This window comes from Oryctolagus cuniculus, chromosome 5, assembly GCF_051225735.1.
Source record: "Oryctolagus cuniculus isolate XC-2025 breed Fujian yellow rabbit chromosome 5, ASM5122573v1, whole genome shotgun sequence".
In the NCBI taxonomy this organism is placed as follows: domain Eukaryota; kingdom Metazoa; phylum Chordata; class Mammalia; order Lagomorpha; family Leporidae; genus Oryctolagus; species Oryctolagus cuniculus.
The window spans coordinates 46299951-46324980 of NC_142871.1; the positions used below are offsets into that span (position 1 = coordinate 46299951).

At 36.8% G+C, this 25030-nt stretch overlaps 2 long non-coding RNA genes across 3 annotated transcripts in view; one reads left to right on the forward strand and one right to left on the reverse strand.

Moving 5' to 3' along the window:
- LOC149126487 (uncharacterized) overlaps positions 1–25030 on the forward strand; it is a 68492-nt gene that overhangs the window by 40699 nt on the left and 2763 nt on the right. The window contains exons 1-2 of one of the 2 annotated variants that reach the window (XR_016234507.1): positions 3924–4054; positions 8982–9059. This is a non-coding gene — a long non-coding RNA (uncharacterized LOC149126487). Of the gene's footprint in view, positions 1–3923; positions 4055–8981; positions 9060–25030 lie in introns of those variants that run through there. The other variant, XR_016234508.1, reaches the window with a different exon arrangement.
- Positions 7384–24899, reverse strand: LOC149126488 (uncharacterized). Its single transcript, XR_016234510.1, has 2 exons — positions 24783–24899; positions 7384–7775 (listed from the first exon to the last, which is right to left on the reverse strand). It is a non-coding gene; the product is annotated as an uncharacterized LOC149126488 (long non-coding RNA).

The window sequence follows — 25030 nt, forward strand, 5'->3', positions numbered from 1 at the left end:
AAAAGTAGTAGAGGATGGCCCAAGTCCTTGGGCCCCTGCACCCGTGTGGGAGACCTGGAAGAAGCTCCTGGCTCCTGGCTTCAGATCAGCGCAGCTCCAGCATTGTGGCTAATTGGGGAGTGAACCAGCAGATGGAAGGCCTCTCTGTCTCTCTCTGCCTCTCCTTCTCTCTATGTGCAACTCTGATTTTCAAAATAAATAAATAAATCTTTTTAAAAAAAGAAAGTTTGCTTCCCTCCCTCTCTGTCTCTCTCTCTTTCTCACTCTTGCTCTCCCCCACCCCGTCTCATTTGCCCCTTTCCATCTGTCTTAAAAAAAAAAAAAAAAAAAAAAAAAAACGGAATTCAAGATTTTAAGATAAAACTTAATGAAAAATTTAGATTTGGGGAACAAGTGCCTAAATATATATTTTTTCACACTTGAAATAATAAGGAACTCACTACGTGCTGTCCGCTATGTCCTTCCATCCTCTGGTTTGAAGCCGGTGAACAGTCTCCTTGAGAGGCCACATGTTGAAGACTACACTGCCGCAAAGTAGGAGTATGGATCTCTTAGAAACTATTTAAAGAAATCTGCCTTGAAAGAGGAAACCCCAATTTGAAGTTTACGTTAGTGAGAAATAAATTTATGTTATGTTAATCTAGTAAACTTTTGAATGCTATATACACAGTCCCTAATGATACCTTAAACAATATACATAGTGCTTAAACAAATAGTATAGACCCTAAAAACCAGAGCTCAAACTCAAATATTTTATATGCTTGCAGTATGTTTTGGGCAAGTATCATAAGCTTTCTGAGTCTTAATTCTCTTGTTAATAAAATGAAAATAATATTGATACTAATGTGATATTTCTGAGGATTAAATGATTGTTTGCATATAAAGCGCTTCAAACAGAGTCTGGGATATGAAATGTACTATGTCAGCATTCTTATTATTTAGGAGTGTCCATAATAATTGTTATTATCTATTTTTAATTGTTATTATCTATTTTTCTTACAGAGACTTTTTTTTTCATTGCCTGAATTTTCAATGTTAGTACATTTGATCTTCTTTGAGAGTCAGTTTTGTCTGTAGTTCAAAGTTGTGAGTCTGCACATACTACTGCCAAATACTAGAATTCTCTGATTATTGGCATTGCTTCTTTACTTTCTAAAAAGAATCTTATTGAGATATAATTAACAAACTGTATTTAGCCAAAGACACAAATGTTTTCCACATATGCGGAAGTTAGGAAATACTTAATTTGAAATTAGTGTAGTGATTACTACAGTCTGTGAAGTATTTGGGGAAGGAGGTAGAGGGAGATTGGATAACAAGTAACACAGATACTTCTGTACTGTGTACAAATTCTCCTGTCCCACAATACAATGGGATGACTGTAGGTCAAAACAGTGTGCTCTGTGTTATACAAAAAGTGGAAGAGAGGAACTGATAGGCTCCAACCCCAGGAAGGGATAAGGAGACAGAAAGGCTGGTTGCCTGGCTTGATTGGTTTATGCTGTTTAAGTGTGTCGAAGTATTGCACTGTTCTTCATAAAAATGTACAATTATTAAACATTCATCAAAAGTTTTAAAGAAAACATAACTGAAGTATATAATTGAATGGATTTTAGCATCTTACAGAGTTGTCCTATGACTGCCATAACTGAATCATGTCTCTATTTCTGAGACCTTCTTGATAATAATTTAAGAGTTTGTTGTAACTAAGACTCTAACTCCTAGTTCTCAAATCTCTGGCACTAGATTCTTTACTGAGAATTCCATGAGTTTTCAGGTCTGCTAACTCATGCCAGCAATCATCTGTACTATAACTCTTTAGCCTCAAGGGACTGATGAGGTAGGATTCTTTACCAGTCCCAAATCATCTGTCATGATAAACCAATCTTCCCCTTCCAGGAAAGACTAATTTCTTAGGGATGTGTATGTCAGTGAAGGATGGATTGAGATCCAGCTTCTAGCCTGAAATTTTCTAATTTATTTACTCACTTCAGTATTCATGAAGTAAGTTTGCTTACTTCTCTGAATCACTTTTCTAAAATAATTCATCCTCTGCCAAATACTGTAATTCTACCCTCAAAACAGTTTCATTAACTTTCCTGACTACTAAATGCTATTCCATGGACTATGCACTCAATAAAGAGGAAAGTGAACTAAGGTGGTGATTTTCATTCTTTATAAAATTTATTTATACAGAGGGGACATATTTCATGTATTTCCTATATACAGTTTTAAGATGATAGTGTTACTTCCCACCCTTCCTTCCCTCCCTCCCTGCTCCTTCCTTTATTATTTTTCTTTTAATTTTTGAAGTTATATACTTTCAGTTTACTTTATAATCACAAGCTTAATCTTTCACTAAATAAAGAATTCAAGTAGTAAGCTGAAAAACCACTGTTTCACAGGAGTGTAGATAAGACAATAAATAATAGTCCAATCTCAAAATGTCAATTTCACTCATATACATTATATTTTTGTGCTCTACATATGAGTTACCACAAATCAGAGAAAACATATGATTTTTGATCTATTTTGTTGTGAAAGACAGGATTTCGCACTTTCTTACAGCTGAGTAGTATTCCATAGAATGTAAATACCACATTTTCTTTATCCAGTCATCAGTTGATGGACATCTGGATTGATTCTACATTTTAGCTATTGTGAATTGAGCTGTTATAAACGTAGGGGTGTAGGTCACTCTCATATTCTGATAATTGGTTCAGAAATCCTAGAAGAGCCACCAATGTCAGCCAGGAATAGAATATGTCCTTTTAGGATCAAGTTGACAAAGCCTGAGTGAGAACAAAGTCAGCCTTCACTCATCCACAGACGAGTTTTGCAGGGCACCACTTGCACAAGGATATGTGGTAACACACTTAAATCCCAAAATTACCTCTGATGTTTTGTTTCTCAGTTGTCTTCATCCCTAGTTTGCAATAGACTAATTGTGACTCTTATCAACCTAGTCAGAAAGTTAATTCCAGTCAAATTGTTTTATTTTTCACTGAATGTTCGCATGAGAACCGTAGCAGGTAGGGCCACTTATAGAATGTATTGATTTACTTCTCCGGTGGACTCCAACTTTGTTATTCTTTGTTGAGGAGTGGCTCTTCTTCATAAACCGTAATGATCTAAAAGCCCTACTCTTGATATGGAAGCTTTCTTGCCAAAAATGAAACTAGGATTTGTAGTCAAGCTTGGGTACTGCAATGACTCTCCTCAAGAGAGAGTTGTAGACAGAGTGATTTTTGCAATTCCACATGCCACTCCCTTTTAGAGGGAATTCTGGTAAACAAATTGTTCTCAATCTCCTTACAAATGAAATAATCATCAAACATATTGCCTTGGAAAGGTCAGAGAATTTTCAAATATTTTGAAGAGACCTTATATGGTGCAGATATTCAATAATAAAGAGACAATGAACTAGAGACTAACAATGTGATGTGATTTAAAAACCTACTATGTCTTTTGATTTATATCAAAATAAATTTCATGTTAAAGACTAGTTTTTGAAATTTGATTACTTTTATCATGATGAAAAAATGTCATTGAAAATTAAGTAATGAAATGATTTGACATATGAGAAAAATTTTTAAATAGTAGTCTTTCTTCCAGCTGTCACAACTCATTTAGATTCCAGTTGTCTGCAATTGCAAATCTCTGAATCAAAATGTCAGCCAATGGCTGTCTGTGGCACAGAAAATGTCTCTAAGGTGAAGATGAATACTAATTGCTAGAGCTATAACAAGAAAGAGACCTATGATTGATTTTTTCATTTGTTAATATTAAAAATGTATACAGACATTGATGATTTTGGCAGAAATGAAGACCCAAATCCAAACCATTCTCAAGAACATTCTAGGTCTGATATTGTTCTGGTAACTTGCTGATTTGCTCAAGTGTTTTTTTTTTTTTTTCAACAGGCAGAGTGGACAGTGAGAGAGACAGAGGACAGAGAGAAAGGTCTTCCTTTGCCGTTGGTTCACCGTCCAATGGCCGCTGCGGCTGATGCACTGCGGCCAGCGCACCGCGCTGATCCAAAGCCAGGAGCCAGGTACTTATCCTTGTCTCCCATGGGGTGCAGGGCCCAAGCACTTGGGCCATCCTCCACTGCACTCCCTGGCCACAGCAGAGAGCTGGCCTGGAAGAGGGGCAACCGGGACAGAATCCGGAGCCCTGACTGGGACTAGAACCCGGTGTGCCGGCGCCACAAGGCAGAGGATTAGCCTAGTGAGCCGTGGCGCCGGCCCCAAGTATTTTCTCTGATGTACTCTATAAACCTTTCCAATACACTTCTTGAGATGTCTGCAATGTTTCATTCTCTTAATATTACAGACCTATTGTTTCAGACACAGAGTATTAGACAATTATCAATGTCACCCCCCTTTTTGACATAATTTTGAGGAAGAAAAATACTAAATTGTTTGAGAATGGTCTCGAAAATCTCAGCAAGCTCTTTTGTAAAATTTGCATTGCATAGATACCCCAAGATAGTCCTTTGATAGTTAGGTACTTGAATTTATAATAAAAATATAGACCTATTAGTTAAATAAGGATAGAAAACTCTTACATATATATTCTTAAAAGTATAAACATTCATTCATAAGCCATTTAAAGTTAATAAAATAAAAAAAGTATGACTTAAAACTAGCTTAGGTGTTTTATATACTTACATATATACTGTTTATATTTCATATATACTTCATATATTTTAATAATTATTTCATATTGATATTATCTACAAGCATTGAAATGCATTTTTGAGACATTATTTATAAGCATTGAAGTACCTTTTTAGATTTTTTTGCTTTTAAGTAATTGAATAATATATATACACAAAAGCTATGCTGTGTTTTCCTAAAATTCACTTAAATCTAATGTTAGAGGATTACAGTTCCCAGAGTCATCTGTTTCCTATTGGGAAGAAGTCTCTTCTTGGACTCAAACTTTCCATAATACAGGAGAAATAAATTATAATTTTCTTTTGGAGCTAGTATTTCTTCCTTCTCCTGTAAGCCCATTAAATCTAGAAAGTAGTAAATTTGGTTAGCTATAAATAGTCAAGATTAAAAATATAAGTAACACAAATCCACCATCAGATGAATGGATAAAGAAAACGTGGAATATGTACACAGTGAAATACTATTCAGCCATTAAAACTAATGAAATCCTGTCATTTGCAGTATAACAAATGGAACTAGAGGACATCATGCTATGTGAAATAAGTAAGATACAGAAGGACAAATAGCTCATATTCCCCATCATATATGGGCGATAGAAGAAAAAAGATCAATCTGAACACAGAATGTTGATTACCAGAATCTAAGAGCAAAGAGAGGGATTAAAAGAGGTTAGATTTTTAAAAATAGATGAAGTTATATATAGCTCTTTCAGTATGACAAATATATTTTACTAATATCAGATTCTACAGTAGGGGAATATGAGTATGGTTTATAGTTTGTGGCAAACATATCATACTAATATAAGATGTTAACAATAGGGAAAGCTAAGTGTGGTGTATACAAGACCTCGTACTACTTCATAATTTTTGTTTTGCAAGTTTAAAATTATGAAATTTACAAAAAAAGACTTTTATAAAATAAGGAAGGAGAGAGAGCACTTTGGGTGTAATCAAATACATTTTACAGAGAAGAGATTTTATCTAAACCTTGAAAATGATCAGAGTATATAAAAAATGAAATGAAGTTGCTTTGATGTTTGCATCCTAGATAAGGTGCAAATACTGTGGCTATACAGGGGTTAAAGAGGAAGAAAGGATACTTATTTTACTCAAACTGCAAACAGTGGAACAAGTGAAATGATCTATTCCTTGATTGGAAGCAGAAAATATAAAACGGTTAAATAAATGTGTTACTTTTAATAGTGATATGTATATCTGGCCATTGAGAATTGATGGCCTATCTATCCCAATAATGACTCAATCCAAGTAAATCTCATCCAGAAAAGACTAGGAGGTAGAATTTTCAAGGTTTAGAATAAATTTTTACCATGAAATCTTGAGGTGTTTCTCAAGGGCATAGAAGAAGCTAATCCTATGGTCCCCCATGATGCACACAGTATCTCTGGTATCCCTTACAGCACATGAACACGTGGACTTGTAAACTGGGGAAACCTCCAGTTATAGACCTGTTTATTGATAAACTTTCCTGGAATGCACTGACCCAGTACTAACCTGGCAACAAAGGTTAAGAAAATAAAAGCTCCTTACAAATGGGATTTCTTATTAAAATAAACTCCCCTTAGAGCCTAGGACATTTGGATTGTGCTGCCTAAAAATATTAATGTGACTGCAATTCCAAGTCCTGTCAGATTGACCACATGACATGACACAAAGATCATGTTCCTTGGCTGGTGGAGGGTGAGAGTTTCCCATTTATTCACAAGTCAATCTGTCAAGGATATAAAACAAGGTGACAGTTGAGCCAAATAACAGAATCCCCTGGGTTGCCACTGGGTTTGTTTTTGACACCCCAAACTAAAAAAAATAAACAAACAAACAACCTCTTTTATATTCCCTCTCCTTATATTTAACAATGAGGTTTATTAAGTTTATTTATGAATTTATGTATTTATTTAAGACAAATAGAGAAAGACAGAGAGACAGATGGAGCTTCTATCTACTGTTTCACTCCCTAAATACCCACAATGGTTGGGGCCAAACTGGAGCTGCAAATTGGGAGCCAGGAACTCAATCCAGTTCCACCACTAGGGATAGGGTCACAACAATTTGAGCCATCATCTGCCTCCCAAGGTCTGGATTAGCAGGAAGTTGGAATTGGGAGTGGAGCTGGAACTTAAGCCCTGCCACTCCAATGTGGCAGGTAAATTCTTAACTATTTCCAAGACAATTTGATCTATGAACACATTTTTAAAGTTCCTACATTCATTAGAAGACTATTTAAGATTTATTCACAGAAGTACAGAGGGAATAGAGTTAAAATTATGTTATGCAACCTGAGCACATGCAAAAGAAAGAAAAACCAAGCTATAAAGGTCAAAGGAAGTAGATCATGGCCAGAATTCAGAAAACAGAGCTCCTTCAGAAGTGACAGGTTGGGGCAGCGCTGTGGCAAAGTGGGCAAAGCTTCCTCCTGCAGTGCTGGCATCCCATGTGGGTGCCAGTTCCAGTCTAGCTGTTCCACTTCTGATCTAATTCTCTGCTACACCTGGGAAAGCAGTAGAAGATGGCCCAAGTCCTTGGGCCCCTGCACCCACATGGGAAACCCGGAGAAAGCTCCTGGCTCCTGGCTTCAGATAGGTGCAGCTCTGGCCATTGTGGTCAATTGGGTAGTGAACCAGTAGATGGAAGACCTCTCTCTCTCTCTCTTTCTGCCTCTCCTTATCTCTCTGTGTCTCTCTGACTTTCAAATAAATTAATAAATCTTTAAAAAAAAAAGAAATGACAGGTCTGTTGACAGAAGATATCTTTGTACTGGGGCCCATTCTACTAAATATTGTGAATGACTTAATTTGAGGTCATTCCAATCCAATCCAAACTTACTTCACCAGTGGTTATGCATACCTCCTTTTCCTACTGGTCCCATAAACTTTCCCAGATCCCTGGTTGGAGAGACAAATTTGAGTCATAAGTCCTGTCACCTTCGCTGTCAGCCACACACATAAGGACTCTCTTTCCAAAAGACTGATGTCACAGACTAGTCTTTGTACACAGCTACTTGTTTGATAACAGATCTTGTCTGAAGTTCTCTTTATGCCAAAATCACGCAGGAGAAACAGGAAAACAGACACTATTTCTGGAAGGAAAGGAAACAAACAAATGAATATTTATACTGAAAATACATGAGAGTTGACACATCTAGAGACCAGTCATGCAAATCAGTATGTTTTTCCTATAAATCTAAATTTGGGTGGGAAGGAGAGACAAGTAGAGATTTCTTCCTTCTTCTCTGCTGGATTTCACAGAGATACGCAGGAGTCTGACTGCTAAGCGTTTTTCACCCTTTAGACAGATTGGCAGGTTCTGTGTTCCCTTCTCTGTGACTTCCAAAAGAGCAGAACAACTTTGATGACCTATCAAACTCCCCAGATCTACAGGAACAAAAGAAAATTTCCTTTATGTACTCTGAAGGTTCTCAAATAAAACAAGAACAGATTGTATAAGTGAAAAGCTCCACAAATTCATTAATATGTAGGGAAAAATGGTAAGAACGGGCCATCAAAAAGGAGGTACCTTTCTCTGAAGGGAGGAGAGAACTTCCACTTTGACTACAACCTTGACTATATAAGATTGGAGTTGGCCAACTCAAGAGGCTTCCATAGCCTTGACAGCTCATGACAAGAGCCTCGGGTGATTACTGATGTCATAAATAAGAGTGTCAATTTTAAATCAACAACAGGATTCGCTGTGCACTTACTCCCCACATAGGATCTTTCTTTTAATGTGTTGTACTATGTGAATTAATGGTATAACTAGTACTTAAACAGTACTTTATACTTTGTTTCTGTGTGGGTGCAAACTGTGGGAATTTTACTTAGTATATACTAAATTGATCTTCTCTATATAAAGATAATTGAAAATGAATCCTGATGAAGAATGGTATGGGAGAGGGAGTGGGAGATGGGATGGTTGTAGGTGGGAGGGTGGTTATGGGGAAAAAGCTGCTATAATCCAAAAGTTGTATTTTGGAAATTTATATTTATTAAAAAAGTTTTTTAAAAAGTATGAAACTAAAAGGAAGGCTAGATAATGAAGTCCATGTATCCTTCATAAGGGAGAGAAGGGGACAGGGAATATGAAGATTTTAGTGGTCATAAATGATTGTTATGGGAATGAATGGATCCAAAGATAGAGACTAACTTGGAAAATGATTTGAATGAACCCAACGAACAGGTTATCTTGGAATAAAGTTCAGCCAGGTGTGGTTACATTCCTCTGTCTTAGTTTCTGAGACAGACAATGAGACACCAGGCCAAGATGAAGGTGCTGTGTTTCCTTTTAGGGGACTGGTCTTAATGCAGAGAAGGCAGCACCAGGAGGAGCATCCCCTCTGTTCTTGCTGAGGAGCAACACAGGACAGGTGAGAGACCTTGAATGTAAGACAGCATCTAAGGCTTCTCAATGTGTGAGGGCAACCAGTCCTTGCAGCTAGGCGAGGAGTAGAATAATATTCAGTTGCAAGTCAGAAACTTGCAATTGAATGTAAATGCTGGAGATAAACTGAAAAATAACTCCAAAACCCCATCAAAATATTGAACCAATGACAACACTGATCCACTCTTGTTATGAACCATCATTCAGTTATCAGTGAAGAACAGAAGTTTATATCAGAGTGCCACCAAAGAATGTTTATGCTGATTTATAGTATTTGTAGATAGAAATAAGTATTTTTAAATATATTCATATACAAATTTCTACTTGTAAATATATATATATATACCCAGAACATGTGTGTGTATATATATATATATATATGTTTGTATGAATTTGTGTCGCACACACACTCAGACACACACACTTATCTCCATAATTTCCTTTAATTAAAATAAGGTAAATATATGAAACCAGGAATTTATTTCACAGATTTTTAAGAAATTACTTTCCAAGTTCATAAATACTAAAAATTAAGGAAATACTCCATAATTTGATGTATCTGAGAGTTGAATTTCTGGGACTCCACTTCAATAAGAAAATCAAGATTCTTCTATGCAGTTGGTAAATACCCTATAAAGAAGATACGTTATGGCTTTTACTCCTTCACAAGGGCTCCAAATGTCAAGACATGAGCAGCCATCTCCTTTCTCTTTTATTTTATTTATTTGAAAGGCAGAGTTACGAACAGAAAGGGAGAAGGGAAGGAGAGACAGAGAGAGAAAGAGATAGAGATAGAGAGAGAGATCGTCCTTCCATTGGTTCACTCCCAAGATGACTGGGGCTGGACCAGGTCAAAGCCAGGAGCCCAAAAGTTCATTTGGGTCTCCCATATGGATGCAGTGTTCCAAGCACTTGGGTGATTTTCTGCTGCTTTTCCAGGTGTATTAGCAGGGAGCTGGATCATAAGTGGAACAGCTGGGACACAAACCCATGCTCATATGGAATGTTGGGGTTCCAGGTGTAGGCTTAACACCCAATGCCACAATGACAGCCTCACGGAAACTTTTCTCTGTTTCTTCATATGCAGTCTATATCTTGTTCCCATCCAGAGTGGTAAACAACTAGCCCAAATCTAAATAGAAAGTATCTCCATTTTTTCTTCAAGTCTTAATGGGAGAGATAGAAACATTTTAAAAGAGTTTAGAGTACATTCTTCCCACCACAATTGGAGTTTGGGAATCCTTGAGGGCTCAACTACAAGAAACACTCTGACTCATGCCATTTTGGGTAGGCCTGATTCTTTAGCTTTTTTTCTGGCATATAGGTGAGAAACCTAAATAAAGTAGATATCTTATCTGCTTAGTTTAGGCAAGTTTAATTTTAATTGCTTACAATGAAAATTCTTGAATTATAATTTTAATAAATTTTTCATAATACGGTTGTTTGAAACTGAAGATTCCAAACATATTTGTAACACTTATTTTCCATCAACAATGCAATACAGTTTTCCTCACATAACAATACAAAAACTTGAAACCCAGCAAATTGTATTCCTCAATGCTAATCTTGAAATAAATGCTCTTATCAGCTTCCAATTTTTTTTCAATCTGCTTTCAATAACAGTGGCATGAAAATGTTAGAGAGATACTGTCAGACTTAACAGATTTTGTATCACTTTAATACTGAGCATGTTCTTAGTGCCTCGCCATTAATTAGGTAGCTTTCAGGAAAATGAACTGTACAAAGAAGAATGTAGTAACATCACAGAAAAATGGGGAAATAATTAAAATCCAACTTTTAGGACATTTTAAAATGATAATTGTTAGCTGCTCATTGACATTTTAGTTCAAGCACCCTGGAAGAACCATTATGCAAACAAATGTACTGAGATGGAAACCTCTTAAAAAGGTACTATGTTGAAGGGGGAGACTTTCTGACTCAAATGACTTAAAATTCAGGAAAGTGTAGTACTACTCTAACAGTTTCAAGGGTTCTCTTTCTCTTGTAAAAGAATTTCCTCACTCATCTTTAGATTATTTCTCCAGTTGTAAAGATTTTCATGGCTTTAAAAAAAAGTTCCTGCCTATTAACATTCAGAACGTATGATATCCAATGACATAGAACACCCTCAAAACTTAATATCTTGCATCTGTGTGCAAGGCACTGTGTAAGGGGCTTGGTTTCACCAAGTATCTATAAAAAGGACCTCAAAGAACATTTATGAAGTGTTATTTAGTTCTGATGGAACAAGAGGGTTGCAGAGATTCAAGGGGGATTCCGCAGTTCAGGCAGCATAGACTTCACTTTCATGTTCTTCTTGTCCTATGATATATGGACCTAAAAGTGTTCTTCCTCTGAAATATCATTCAAAATTCAGCTTGCTTATTTCAGCTTTGTAACATTTCAGCTCACTTTTTTGGTTACTTCCTGCTGTAGATTTTTCAAACCTTATTATGAGTTCCATATCTATACCTGATTCCTGTGTATTATCATTCATTCAATCATAAATATCTATTGCATACAGATTAATTTTAGAGAAAGAAAAAGATAAAATATAAATATGTATTATAGTTTTGGGTAGAGAATAATGATTAAAAATTAGTAGAAATCATAGAAAGTGATGGAATAGGCAAGGCTCTTTCAATAGTGTATGATTAGGTCTTGCCACAGTAATTCTATAAAATAAAATAACTATAAAATTTCATTGTCTTTCAACACAAATGTCTACATGCTTGTTGGAGTTGGTAATTTAGGCTGGACTTGGCTTCACACAGTTCCATGCTATGTATTGGGTCCAGTTGTTCCTCACATGTTTTTAATTACTCTGACTGGGAGCTATCCTTGCATGCTCTTTTTATGGCAAAAGGTAAAACTAAGAAAAATGATCAATTGGGTAATTACATTGAGTCTTTGTTTTTGTCAAGAGCGCTAATTTTCTTTTTTTTTTTTTTAAACTTTTATTTAATGCATATAAATTTCCAAAGTACGACTTATGGATTACAATGGCTTTCCCCCCGTACCGTCCCTCCCACCCACAACCCTCCCCTTTCCCACTCCCTCTCCCCTTCCATTCACATCAAGATTCATTTTCGATTATCTTAATATACAGAAGATCAGCTTAGTATACATTAAGTATGGATTTCAACAGTTTGCTCCCACACAGAAACATAAAGTGAAAAATAATAGATGATTTTTTAAAATGATGATGAAATCAGAGCAGACCTATTGTCATGTTTAATCCCAGTGAGAGTCAAGTTGGGAATTGATAATTTCTTTTCTTTCTTTTTTTTTTTTTTTTTTTTTTTTTTACAGAGGATCAGTTTAGTATGCATTAAGTAAGGATTTCAACAGTTTGCACCCCCATAGAAACACAAAGTGAAATATATTGTTTGAGTACTCGTTATAGCATTAAATCTCAATGTACAGCACATTAAGGATAGAGATCCTACATGAGGAGTAAGTGCACAGTGACTCCTGTTGTTGACTTTACCAATTGACACTCCTGTCTATGGCATCAGTAATCTCCCTATGCTCCAGTCATGAGTTTCCAAGGCTATGGAAGCCCTCTGAGTTCTCTGATTCTTATCTTGTTTAGACAAGCTCATAGTCAAAGTGGAGGTTCTCTCCTCCCTTCAGAGAAAGGTACCTCCTTCTTTGATGGCCTGTTCTTTCCACTGGGATCTCACTCGCAGAGATCTTTTGCCAGAGTGTCTTGGCTTTCCATGCCTGAAATACTGTCATGAGCTTTTCAGCCAGCTCCGAATGCCTTTAGGGCTGATTCTGAGGCCAGAGTGCTATTTAGGACATCTGCCATTCTATGAGTCTGCTGAGATTCTCACTTCCCATGTTGGATCACTCTCCCCTTTATTTACTCCATCAGTTAGCGTTAGCAGGTACTAGACTTGTCTATGTGCTCCCTTTGACTCCCAGTCCCTTCACCATGACCAACTGTGAACTGAAACTGATCACCTGGAACAGTGAGATGGCATTGGTACATGCCACCTCGATGGGATTGAATTGGAATCCCCTGGTATGCTTCCAACTCCACCACTTGGGGCAAGTCAACCTGAGCATGTCCCAAATTATACATCTCTTCCCTCTCCCATTCCCACCACCATGTTCAACAGGGATCACATTTCAGTTAATTTTCAACACTTAAGAATAACTGTGCATCAATTACAGATCTAAACCAGTCATATTAAGTAGAACAGATAAAAAAAACTACTAAGAGGGATAATGTATTTAGTTGTTCATTAACAGTCAGGGCTATGCTGATCAAGCCACCATTTCCCATAGTGTCCACCTCACTCCAACAGGTTTCCCTCTTGGTGTTCAGTCAGTCGTCACCGATCAGGGAGAACATATGGTATTTGTCCCTTTGGGACTGGCTTACTTCACTCAGCATGATGTGTTCCAGATTCCTCCATTTTGTTGCAAATGACTGGATTTCGTTGTTTCTTACTGCAGTATAGTATTCTAAAGAGTACATATCCCATAATTTCTTTATCCAGTCTATCGTTGATGGGCATTTAGGTTGGTTCCAGGTCTTAGCTATTGTGAATTGAGCTGCAATAAACATTAGGGTGCAGACCTCTTTTTTGTTTGCCAATTTAAATTCCTTTGGGTAAATTCCAAGGAGTGGGATGGCTGGGTTGTATGGTAGGGTTATCTTCAGGTTTCTGAGGAATCTCCAGACTGACTTCCATAGTGGCTTGACCAGTTTGCATTCCCACCAACAGTGGGTTAGTGTCCCTTTTTCCCCACATCCTCGCCAGCATCTGTTGTTGGTAGATTTCTGCATGTGAGCCATTCTAACCGGGGTGAGGTGAAACCTCATTGTGGTTTTGATTTGCATTTCCCTGATTGCTAATGACCTTGAACATTTTTTCATGTGCCTGTTGGCCATTTGGATTTCCTCTTTTCAAAAATGTCTATTGAGGTCCTTGGCCCATCTCTTAAGTGGGTTGTTGGTTTTGTTTTTGTGGAGTTTCTTGATCTTTTTGTAGATTCTGGTTATTAACCCTTTGTCTGTTGCATAGTTTGCAAATATTTTTTCCCATTCTGTCGGTTGTCTTTTCACTCTCCTGACTGTTTCTTTTGCAGTACAGAAACTTCTCAATTTGATGCAATCCCAATAGTTGATTTTGTCTTTGACTGCCTGTGCCTCCCGGGTCTTTTCCAGAAACTCTTTGCCTGTGCCAATATCTTGAAGGGTTTCTCCAATGTTCTCTAGTAACTTGATGGTGTCAGGTCGTAGATTTAGGTCTTTAATCCATGTGGAGTGGATTTTTGTGTAAGGTGTAAGGTAGGGGTCTTGCTTCATGATTCTGCACGTGGAAATCCAATTTTCCCAGCACCATTTATTGAATAGACTGTCCTTGCTCCAGGAATTAGTTTTAGATCCTTGATCAAATATAAGTTGGCTGTAGATGTTTGGGTTGATTTCTGGTGTTTCAATTCTGTTCCATTGGTCTATCCATCTGTTTCTGTACCAGTACCATGCTGTTTTAATTACAACTGCCCTGTAGTATGTCCTGAAATCTGGTATTGTGATGCCTCCGGCTTTGTTTTTGTTGTACAAGATTGCTTTAGCTATTCGAGGTCTCTTGCGCCTCCATATAAATTTCAGCACCATTTTTTCCAGATCTGAGAAGAAGGTCTTCGGTATCTTGATTGGTATTGCATTGAATCTGTAAATTGCTTTTGGGAGAATGGACATTTTGATGATATTGATTCTTCTAATCCATGAGCATGGAAGATTTTTCCATTTCTTGGTATCCTCTTCTATTTCTTTCTTTAAGGTTTTGTAATTTTCATCGTAGAGATCTTTAACGTCCTTCGTTAAGTTTATTCCAAGGTATTTGATTGTTTTTGTAGCTATTGTGAATGGGATTGCTCTTAGAAGTTCTTCCTCAGCCATGGCATTGTCTGTGTATACAAAGGCTGTTGATTTTTGTGCATTGATTTTATACCCTGCTACTTTGCCAAACTCTTCTATGAGTTCCAATAGTCTCTTAGTAGAGTTCTTTGGGTCCTCTAAATAAAGAATCATGTCATCTGCAAAGAGGGATAGTTTGAGCTCTTCCTTCCCAATTTGTATCCCTTTAATTTCTTTTTCTTGCCTAATAGCTCTGGCTAGAACCTCCAGAACTATATTGAATAGCAGTGGTGAGAGTGGGCATCCCTGTCTGGTTCCAGATCTCAGTGGAAATGCTTCCAACTTTTCCCCATTCAATAGGATGTTGGCTGTGGGTTTTTCATAGATTGCTTTGATTGTATTGAGGAATGTTCCTTCCAAACCCAGTTTGCTTAGAGTTTTCATCATGAACGGGTGTTGTATTTTATCAAATGCTTTCTCGGCATCTATTGAGATAATCATATGGTTTTTCTTCTGCAGTCTATTAATGTGGTGTATCACATTGATTGTCTTGCGCACATTAAACCATCCCTGCATACCAGGGATGAATCCCACTTGGTCTGGGTGGATGATCTTTCTGATGTGTTGTTGCATTCTATTGGCGAGAATTTTATTGAGGATTTTTGCATCTATGTTCATCAGGGATATTGGTCTGTAATTCTCTTTCAGTGCTGCATCTTTTTCCGGCTTAGGAATTAAGGTGATGCTGGCTTCATAGAAAGAATTTGGGAGGACTCCCTCTTCTTCGATTGTTCTGAATAGTTTGAGAAGAATTGGAGTTAGTTCTTCTTTAAACGTCTGGTAGAATTCAGCAGTGAATCCATCTGGTCCTGGGCTTTTCTTTGTTGGGAGGGCCTTTATTACTGTTTCAATTTCTGTCTCAGTTATGGGTCTGTTTAGGTTTTCGATGTCTTCCTGGTTCAATTTAGGCAGGTTGCATGTGTCCAGGAATCTATCCATTTCTGATAGGTTTCCCTGTTTGCTGGCATACAAGTCCTTGTAGTAATTTCTGATGATTCTTTTTATTTCTGTGGTGTCTGTTGTTACATTTCCTTTTTCATCTCTGATTTTATTGATTTGGGTCTTTTCTCTTCTTTTTTTAGTTAGTTGGGCCAATGGGGTGTCAATTTTGTTTATTTTTTCAAAAAACCAGCTCTTCGTTTGGCTGATTTTTTGTAATGTTTTTCTTGATTCAATCCTGTTGATTTCTTCTCTGATTTTAATTATTTCTCTTCTCCTACTAGATTTGGGTCTGATTTGCTGTAGGTTTTCTAGATCCTTGAGGTGAATTGAAAGCTCATCTATTTGGTGTCTTTCCAATTTCTTGATGTAGGCACCTATTGATATAAACTTTCCTCTTAACACTGCTTTTGCTGTGTCCCATAAGTTTTGGTATGTTGTGCTGTTATCCTCATTTACTTCCAGAAAGTTTTTGATTTCTCTTTTGATTTCTTCTATGACCCATTGTTCATTCAGGAGCATGTTGTTCAATCTCCATGTGTTTGCGTATGCTCTAGGGATTCCTGAGTTGGTAATTTCCAACTTCATTCCTTTATGGTCTGAGAAGCTGCATGGTATGATTCTAATTCTTTTGAATTTGCTGAGACTCGCTTTATGGCCTAGTATGTGGTCAATCCTAGAGAAGCTTCCATGCCTGCTAACTATCTCCAACTTCGTTCAGCTGTGCGGAATTACTTCCCTTTTGAATCAAAAAAAAAAAAAAAAAGAAAGAGAGAGAGATTTACCACGCCTAACCTGGGAGTGTCACCTTTGGCACACCAAACAGAGCTCTCAGGCCACACCCATCTCAAGCCCTAAGGCTCCATCAAAAACAGATAGTCCACTTAATCTAGAGTCATAGTATAACAAGAAAAAGCACCACAGTGAAGAAACCAAATATCTCCAATATGCCAAATAACAAACGCAAAAACCGAGGTAATAAAAACAAGGAAGTCACCATGACGCCCTCAAATGAAAAAGACACCCCAATTCAAGATTATGAAGATGATGACATAGAAGAAATGCAAGAAGCAGATCTCAAAAAATTGATAAGAACATTAAGAAGTTCTCAAAAACAAATTCTGGAACTACACAAATCCTTAATGGACAAGATAGAAAATCTCTCTCGTGAAAATGAAATATTAAGGAGGAATCAAAATGAAACGAAACAACTAGTACAACAGGAAACTGTGATAGTGACTGAAGTGAAGAATTCAATAGATCAAATGAAAAACACAATAGAGAGCCTTACAAACAGAATGGGTGAAGTAGAAGAGAGAATATCGGACTTAGAAGACAGAGAACAGGAAAGGATACAGTCAGACCAAAGAAAAGAAGAGGAAATTAGAATTTTAAAACATATTGTTGGGAATCTTCAGGATACTATTAAAAAACCCAACATTCGGGTTCTAGGAGTTCCTGAAGGCATGGAGAGGGAGAAAGGATTAGAAGGCCTTTTTAGTGAGATATTAGCAGAAAATTTCCCAGGTTTGGAGAAGGACAGAGAAATCCTAGTACAGGAAGCCCACAGAACCCCTAATAAACACGACCAAAAGAGATCCTCACCACGACACGTTGTAATTAAACTCTCCACAGTGAAACATAAAGAAAAGATCCTAAAATGTGCAAGAGAGAAACGTCAGATTACTCTCAGAGGATCTCCAATCAGACTCACAGCTGACTTCTCATCAGAAACTCTAAAAGCTAGGAGGGAATGGCGAGATATAGCCCAGGTACTAAGAGAGAACAACTGCCAGCCCAGAATATTATATCCTGCAAAGCTATCATTTGTGAATGAAGGTGAAATAAAGACTTTTCATTGCAAACAGAAATTGAAAGAATTTGTTGCCACTCGTCCAGCCCTGCAAAAGATGCTTAAAGATGTATTGCACACAGAAACACAGAAACACGGTCATCAATATGAAAGAAGGTAAAGGAAGGAAACCAAGGAAGGAAACCTCACAGCAAAAGATCACAGGGAATTCAAAGCATATATTAGAACTTATCTTTGGCAAATGGCAGGGCAAAGTTACCACTTATCATTAGTCACTTTGAACGTGAATGGCCTGAACTGTCCAGTTAAAAGACACCGATTGGCTGATTGGGTTAAGGAACAAAACCCATCTATTTGCTGCTTACAAGAAACATATCTTTCCAACAAAGATCCATACAGACTGAAAGTGAAAGGCTGGAAAAAGATATACCATGCCAACAGAAATGAAAAAAGAGCGGGCGTAGCCATCTTAATATCGGACAACATAAACTTTACCACAAAAACTGTTAAGAGAGACAAAGAGGGACACTATATCATGATTAAGGGATCAATTCAACAGGAAGATATAACAATTATCAATGTATATGCACCTAACTACAGGGCACCAGTTTATCTAAAAGATTTATTAACGGACTTAAAGGGAGACTTAGACCCCAATACAGTAGTACTGGGGGACTTCAATACTCCACTCTCAGAAATAGACAGATCATCCGGTCAGAAGATCAACAAGGATACAGTAGATTTAAACGACACTATAGCCCAAATGGATCTAACAGATATATACAGAACTTTCAATCCTACAGCTAAAGAGCGCTAATTTTCATTGATCCAAGTGTTGTGGCAATGAAGGTGGCTCGAAGAGAAGAGCTGGGATCTCAGTTCCAGCAGAACTGTAGCTGAATAGGTCATTGTCAGCCAGGCAGACCACCGTTGACAGATCTAGCCAACCTGACCCATGTGGGTCAGGGATTGACATTTCTGGGCAATTTGTAATTTGGCAGATGTCACTAACCTGCTAAGGGATGGCTGGTATTGCCCTGTGTAGGCCCTCATGATAAGTACCGTTCTCTGCATTATCCAAACTCCTTTCACTTTCTATGCATAACCAAAGTCAAAGTTCAGCCCTAGTTGAAAATATCCAACATGGATCTAGGATGTGTTCTGTCTCTCCTTCCCCCTTCCCATAACACTTAGGTCATGATCATGTCATTATAATAAAATTACCATGGGGGACATGCCCACTTCTATCATGCATTTGATACCATGACAATTTCAATATTTCTTTAAAAAGGCACAGAAATGGGCCATGCCCCAAACTCAGCCTCCTTTTGAATATTTAAATGGTCTCCCTTGTGGTCCATCACTCTCTAAGAATCTGAAGAGTATAAAAGGAAGGCCTACCCTTGTTGAGGGGACTTTTTCTTGGTTGGAAAATTTTTCCTTAATTGAGGGCTTTTTCACAATTGGATTTTTTTCCTTGGAGAGAGGTTTTTCTTTCTTCTGGGTTTTCTTTTTGCATTTCAGCTGTTTGTTCATGTACTGCTTGGTTCTCGAGCTTCCACTTATGATTCACTCTGAATAAAACCTCTTTCCTATACATCTTTATGTTGCACTTTTGAATGCTTTCATATTTGGAGGGAATAACCTGCAATAAGTCTAGCCGGGAGTCCCGCAGCCCACTACAGAAAGATGTCACAGAATCAACCTCAAAATGGCAAAATAGTACATTCTGCCTAACAGAATGGCTGCAAGGTTGAAGATAAGCAAAATTAGCCAGAGAGGGTAAAAATTTGTAACAAATTATTCAATCACTTTGAGTGAAAGATGAAATTGAATTAAACTTCTACACAAGATTTAAATTAAGCCAATAAACAAGTAATATGAATAACTGAGAAAAGAACATACTAGGTGCTGGGAATCGCAAGTGTAAAGACTTCCAACTAGGGACAAGTTAGAAAAACAACAATTTGTTTTGTGTGGTTAAGAGGGGTGAATGAAAGGAAGAATGATAGAAGATGAAGTCAGTAAGTGTCTAATGACACAATCATTGTAGACCTTTATGTCCAGGGAAGGGAATTTGTATTTTGTGTAAGTGCATTGGGAAGGCTTTGAAAAGATCTGAGTACCAAATATGTGTGATCAAATTTCTTTTTCTTAAAGATCAAATACTACTATGTGGAGAATTGTCTGTAGGGGTCAAAAATGAAAAGCCAATCACATTAAGGATTTTACAAAAATATTAGAGAGAGAAGATTATTACTTATACCAGGTTGTTAATAAAAGTGATGAGAGCTAGAATTCTGGGAACATGTCAATACCTAATATTGTATGGTGGTGGTTTGAATACAAGATGTAAGAAAGAGGCATCAAAGATGAATGCTAAATGTTCAGTTTGGATGACTTGTCATTGGTGTGCCATTTATTAAATGAGAAAACTGAAGAAAGAATGGGGTTGGTGGTACGGATGCAAAATTGGTTTTGCATAAACTAAATTTGAGATCAGTTTTGGAACACAAAGCTGAGATGATAAGTGTTGGGAGAATGAAAAAAGATGAAACATTAATGATATACATTTGGAAAGTTTTGAGACTGGGTAAGATCACTTGGGGAAAAAGAAAAACATTTCAATGATTCAACTCTGGATATCTCTGGGTACTTCCAAAATTGCAATTCAGAAAAACAAGACAGAGCAGAAAAGGAGACCAAGGAGTGACTGATACAGTAGAAGTAAATCCAAAAATGTATAGTGGTATGGAGCTCAAGAAAATAAATAATTTCAAGAAAGTGAGACTTACCTACAGTTTTAGATACTGCTGAAGGATTAAGGATGATAAGGAGTGAAAAGGATCATTGTTACATGGGAAAATCAAAACAGTACTTTTCACAGGGACAATTTCAAAGCAGTGATAGGGCAGTGGGAGTGGGGTGAGGAAATTTTATTGAAATGTGTTAAGAAGAGAGAAGGGGAAGTAAAATAAATCAGAATACTCAACTCTGAAATTTCAACTCCTTGAGTATTTTTTTCCTGGTTATATTAGAATGTAGCATCACAGCTTCCAACCAGTTTACTTCCATTTCTATTTTGCCTTTTCATTGAAATGACTAACAAACTTAAATCCTGGCTAGTATAACTACCACGTTTTCTTTTCTGTATTGGATCTGCTGAACACTGCTGAAGTAAATCATAGATTTACATAGACCAGTGCCTGGAAAAAAAGTTATATCATCGGTACCAACTGTCACTCTCCCTGTGTTCTCCTCGTTATTTGTCTGTCCTATTCCACACATCTAAAATTTACTTGATCTAAATCGACATTCTTTCATAGTGTTCTCATGAGGAGAAATGTGTCTCTTCTTATAATAATTAATGTTTCTCAGTCTGATGTAATAATATCTCCACTCCCTCAGTAATATTACCCCATGAATAATCTCCTTTTCCCTGGGTCTTCAACACTACCCTCCTCACTGTCTCTTTTCCATCAGTATTTAAATACTCAGTAGTTTCAACCATAAATTCAGTATTTTGGCATCTCCCTTTCTGCTCCAATCTTTAACCTTTTACCTCCAATGGCCAAATTTCTTTCAATGGTTGTCTTCATTCACATGACCATTTTTTGCCTCCCATTTCCTTTATAGATTTTTGCAGTCTGGAATCCATTTTCATCTTCATCAACCCATTAAAACTTTCCTGATTATACCCATAATTTTTGCTAATTTGCACGGGCATTTTGAAAACTAAATTGAAGTTGATTTTCCATGCCAGCAATTAACTCTTTAATACTCTCATTGAAATATTGTTTTGCTTTCTCTGTTTTGTGTCATACTTGGTTTGTTTTCCTCCCATGTTTCTGTCTTCTTTAGGTAAATATCATAGTCTGCTCTTTTTTCACTTTTTATGAATTATGTATAGGTGGTTCACAGGATTCCATCTAGGTTTTATCGCTTTTTCATTTGTGTTCTATTACCATACAATCTTATTCACTCCCATGACTTAAGCTGCCATTTATATTCTGATGACTCACTAACATGTCCTTCTATTCATGGATAACCAGCAGCCTCCTAGATATCTGACCCATCAAACTCTAACTCTTTTCTTTGTCTATGTCAGTGACTGGAGCCACCATGCATCCAAATGCTTAATAAGGAAAATAAGAAAAAAATCACACACTTGGTTTATTCTTCCCCTAATCAAGTTATGACTGTTTCATCCAATTCCATACATCCCTTGTGGGTCCACTCAAGTTCAAGAACACTATTATCTGTCTCTTAGATATCTTCAATAGCTCTCTCAGTTACCCATTTTATATCTCAACTCCCCTACTTATATATGATGCTATTACTATTTCACACTTTTTAGAGCCTTTGAATTTTTAAATTTTTGGCAGATTTCGAACCTGTTTGAGTTTTTTTGGTATTACTTAATTTTTTGGGTGGGGGCACAGGAGAGTGTTCTTCCCCATTCATTTTTAATTCTTCTAATAGTTCGCTGTATTTTACTTATTTCTGAGGTTTTGGCTAAGATATCAGTACTTTCTGGAAATTTCTTAGCTCTCAAATTCTGGCTTATTTTCTTTATATCATTTATCATAATGAATTACATAACTCTTACATGAATGGTTTCATAGTTTCATTAACCTGTATATACAAATTATCTTCAAGCTAACATCAAAGCATATTTCTTGTTTTTGTCCACCACGTATTATACTGCCTATTCTCTCATCAATATTTCTGAAAATCCTTAAAATGAGTAGGTGCACCCATCAGCAAATATTTTCTTGAAGACTCACTATGATGTCAGGCAATATTTTAGTTTCTATGGAGAGAGAATTGAAAAAAATCCAAAATGTCTAAAGGATTATGAGAATTTAACAAATATTCCAACACATGTATCATATGAGGTGCACAAAAATGAAAACTGCTGTAAGACAAGACAATGTGAAGATTAACTAGAATGAGGGCATGGCAGGGCAAAGGCATTGTTTGCGTTCAGAGAGTTTGAACTGACTTGAATGACGAGGAAAAGGCAGCCTTGCAATCATCTGGAAAAAGAGAATCCTAAACCAAAACAGCATACTAATGTTTTGAATGAGAACAAGCTTGGCATTTCTGAAGGAGGTAATGAGACTTTTGTGACAACAGCATTAGTTAGAGAAACATCAGAGAAGTAAGTATTCTAAGGCCCCGTCATGCAGGGCCTGTAGGCATGGATGAAGTTTGTGTTGCATTCTGGTTACAATGGGACAACATTGAGGGGTTGAATGGGACAGAGATCTAATTTGATCATTGGTTCATTAATTTTTGTGAGCTCCTTGAACTCACATTTGGTGAAAAAGTGGATTTGTCAACATTGCATTGCTACAATGAAATAACTGAGGCAAGTAATTTATAAAAAACAAAAGTATTATTTAGTTCAAAGTTTTGAAGGTTCGCAGTTGGAGGTCAGAAAGACCCCCCTGATTTGGCCTCTGGTGGTGATGTTCTTGCTGGTGGAGTCCCAACATGGCGCAGAGCATCACACAGCAAGAGACAGGGAGCAAGTGCCTCACACAGCTAACAAAATTTAATCTTGGGGATCTACCCTAATGATGAAATCTAATACATTCACTTCCCAGAAGACTTGCTTCCAAAAGGCATAATTGGGTTAATTTCACACTTTCCAGGCACCATCAACATAAAAATTTGGGGACTAAATCCTTGAAGTCCAGGGGAGGTTGGGTGTGGAGGGAAGAACCACAGCACTAACCTCACCCACACATCAATGCATGAGTGAAGCTCTGTGATTTTTGAGCCTTCAAATCAAAACAACTAAAAGATGGCACTTACAATTGGTTTCATTTGTAACCTAACTCTGCTGCATTGTATTGTTAATATTTATTTTCTAAGGGCAATTGAGGGATAATGGCATTAAAACTCTCACTTTGTTTTATCAATATTAATCCAGTGCTTTTTCACTAACCATAGTCTCTTTGAAGTTGTAATTGATACATCTTCATCATTATATTGGTAGGCAGTCTTCTACCTGAGTAGGAAGAATTGCTATTTGTTGAAGGGGCACAAATAAAGAGAGAATGGAAAATTTCAGTGCCTTTCCCATATGCTAATGATTATGTATGGGTTCTATTTGTATGTCACAGTGACCATCATTCAGTTCACTTAAAAAGTTGTTCACAGTTATCATTCAGTTTCCTTATATTCATGACAAATTACAGGCCTCCTTGAAGATCTGAGCTTTCATTCCACACATGCTGACTAAGTGGGAACTCTGTATTTCTTGCATTTCCTTAGATCCTTGCTCAGAAAACACACAAACAAAAACAACACTCCAGTTATAGTGAGCCTGAAAAATTACATTGAAAAGGCATATATTTAGAATTTGTATTTGGAAATTCAAATGACAGGATATAATGTTCTAGAATAGGGTGGTGATTGACAGTAATGAGTAACAGTTCAGAAAAGAGAAACATATTGTTAGAGTCACATAACCTCTAATGTCCTAAACATTTTCCTTCTTTTAAAAATTGGCCTTTTTGTAGTATCTTTTTTTTCCAGAAGAGTTACAGCTACAATTCTTAGTTCGTTTTTTTTTTTTTTTGCATTAATGCTTGTGAAAAAACAAAACTGCAAGACACAACAGCTCTATGTTTGTATGATCAAATGAAAGACTGAAATCCAAACACAGAAAGATATTGACATTTCTGACAGATCCAGCTCTGTCTTTAACAGTTGAATATGGTTGCATAGAGACACTAACAGTCAAAAATAACTCCGTTTGTTATAAAAAAAAATGATGGAGGAGATGAATTAAAAGGCATTGAGACCCAACTGAGAATCATAAAGATAATTCTAAAGTTACTTGACATTCTCTGGTAATTTTATTCTAACAAGTTCAAAATAAGCCCCCACAGAATTTTGCTTCACAGGTTGAGAATTTAGAGCAGAAAACTGTGGCTTTCTCACATTGTCACTTTAAAAGATTTAATTCTAATTTTTCCTACTGCGATTGATACTCTGGGTCTTACCTTCACTCTATCACTGTCTTCCTCAATGCCATGCTTAGAGTTGCATTACAGCTTTTCTGTTACATGTTCTCAATGCTATTGCCATCATTGTCACAATCAGATCACTCCTGAATCTTCCTAAAACAGAAGTTTCATTTTCAGTGATATTTCATATATACTTTGATAAAAGCATAAAATCAAAAGGCTAAAAACTTAAAGAGAATTTTTGAGAGTCAGGAACAGATTAAGAGTTTTATGAAATCATCAAA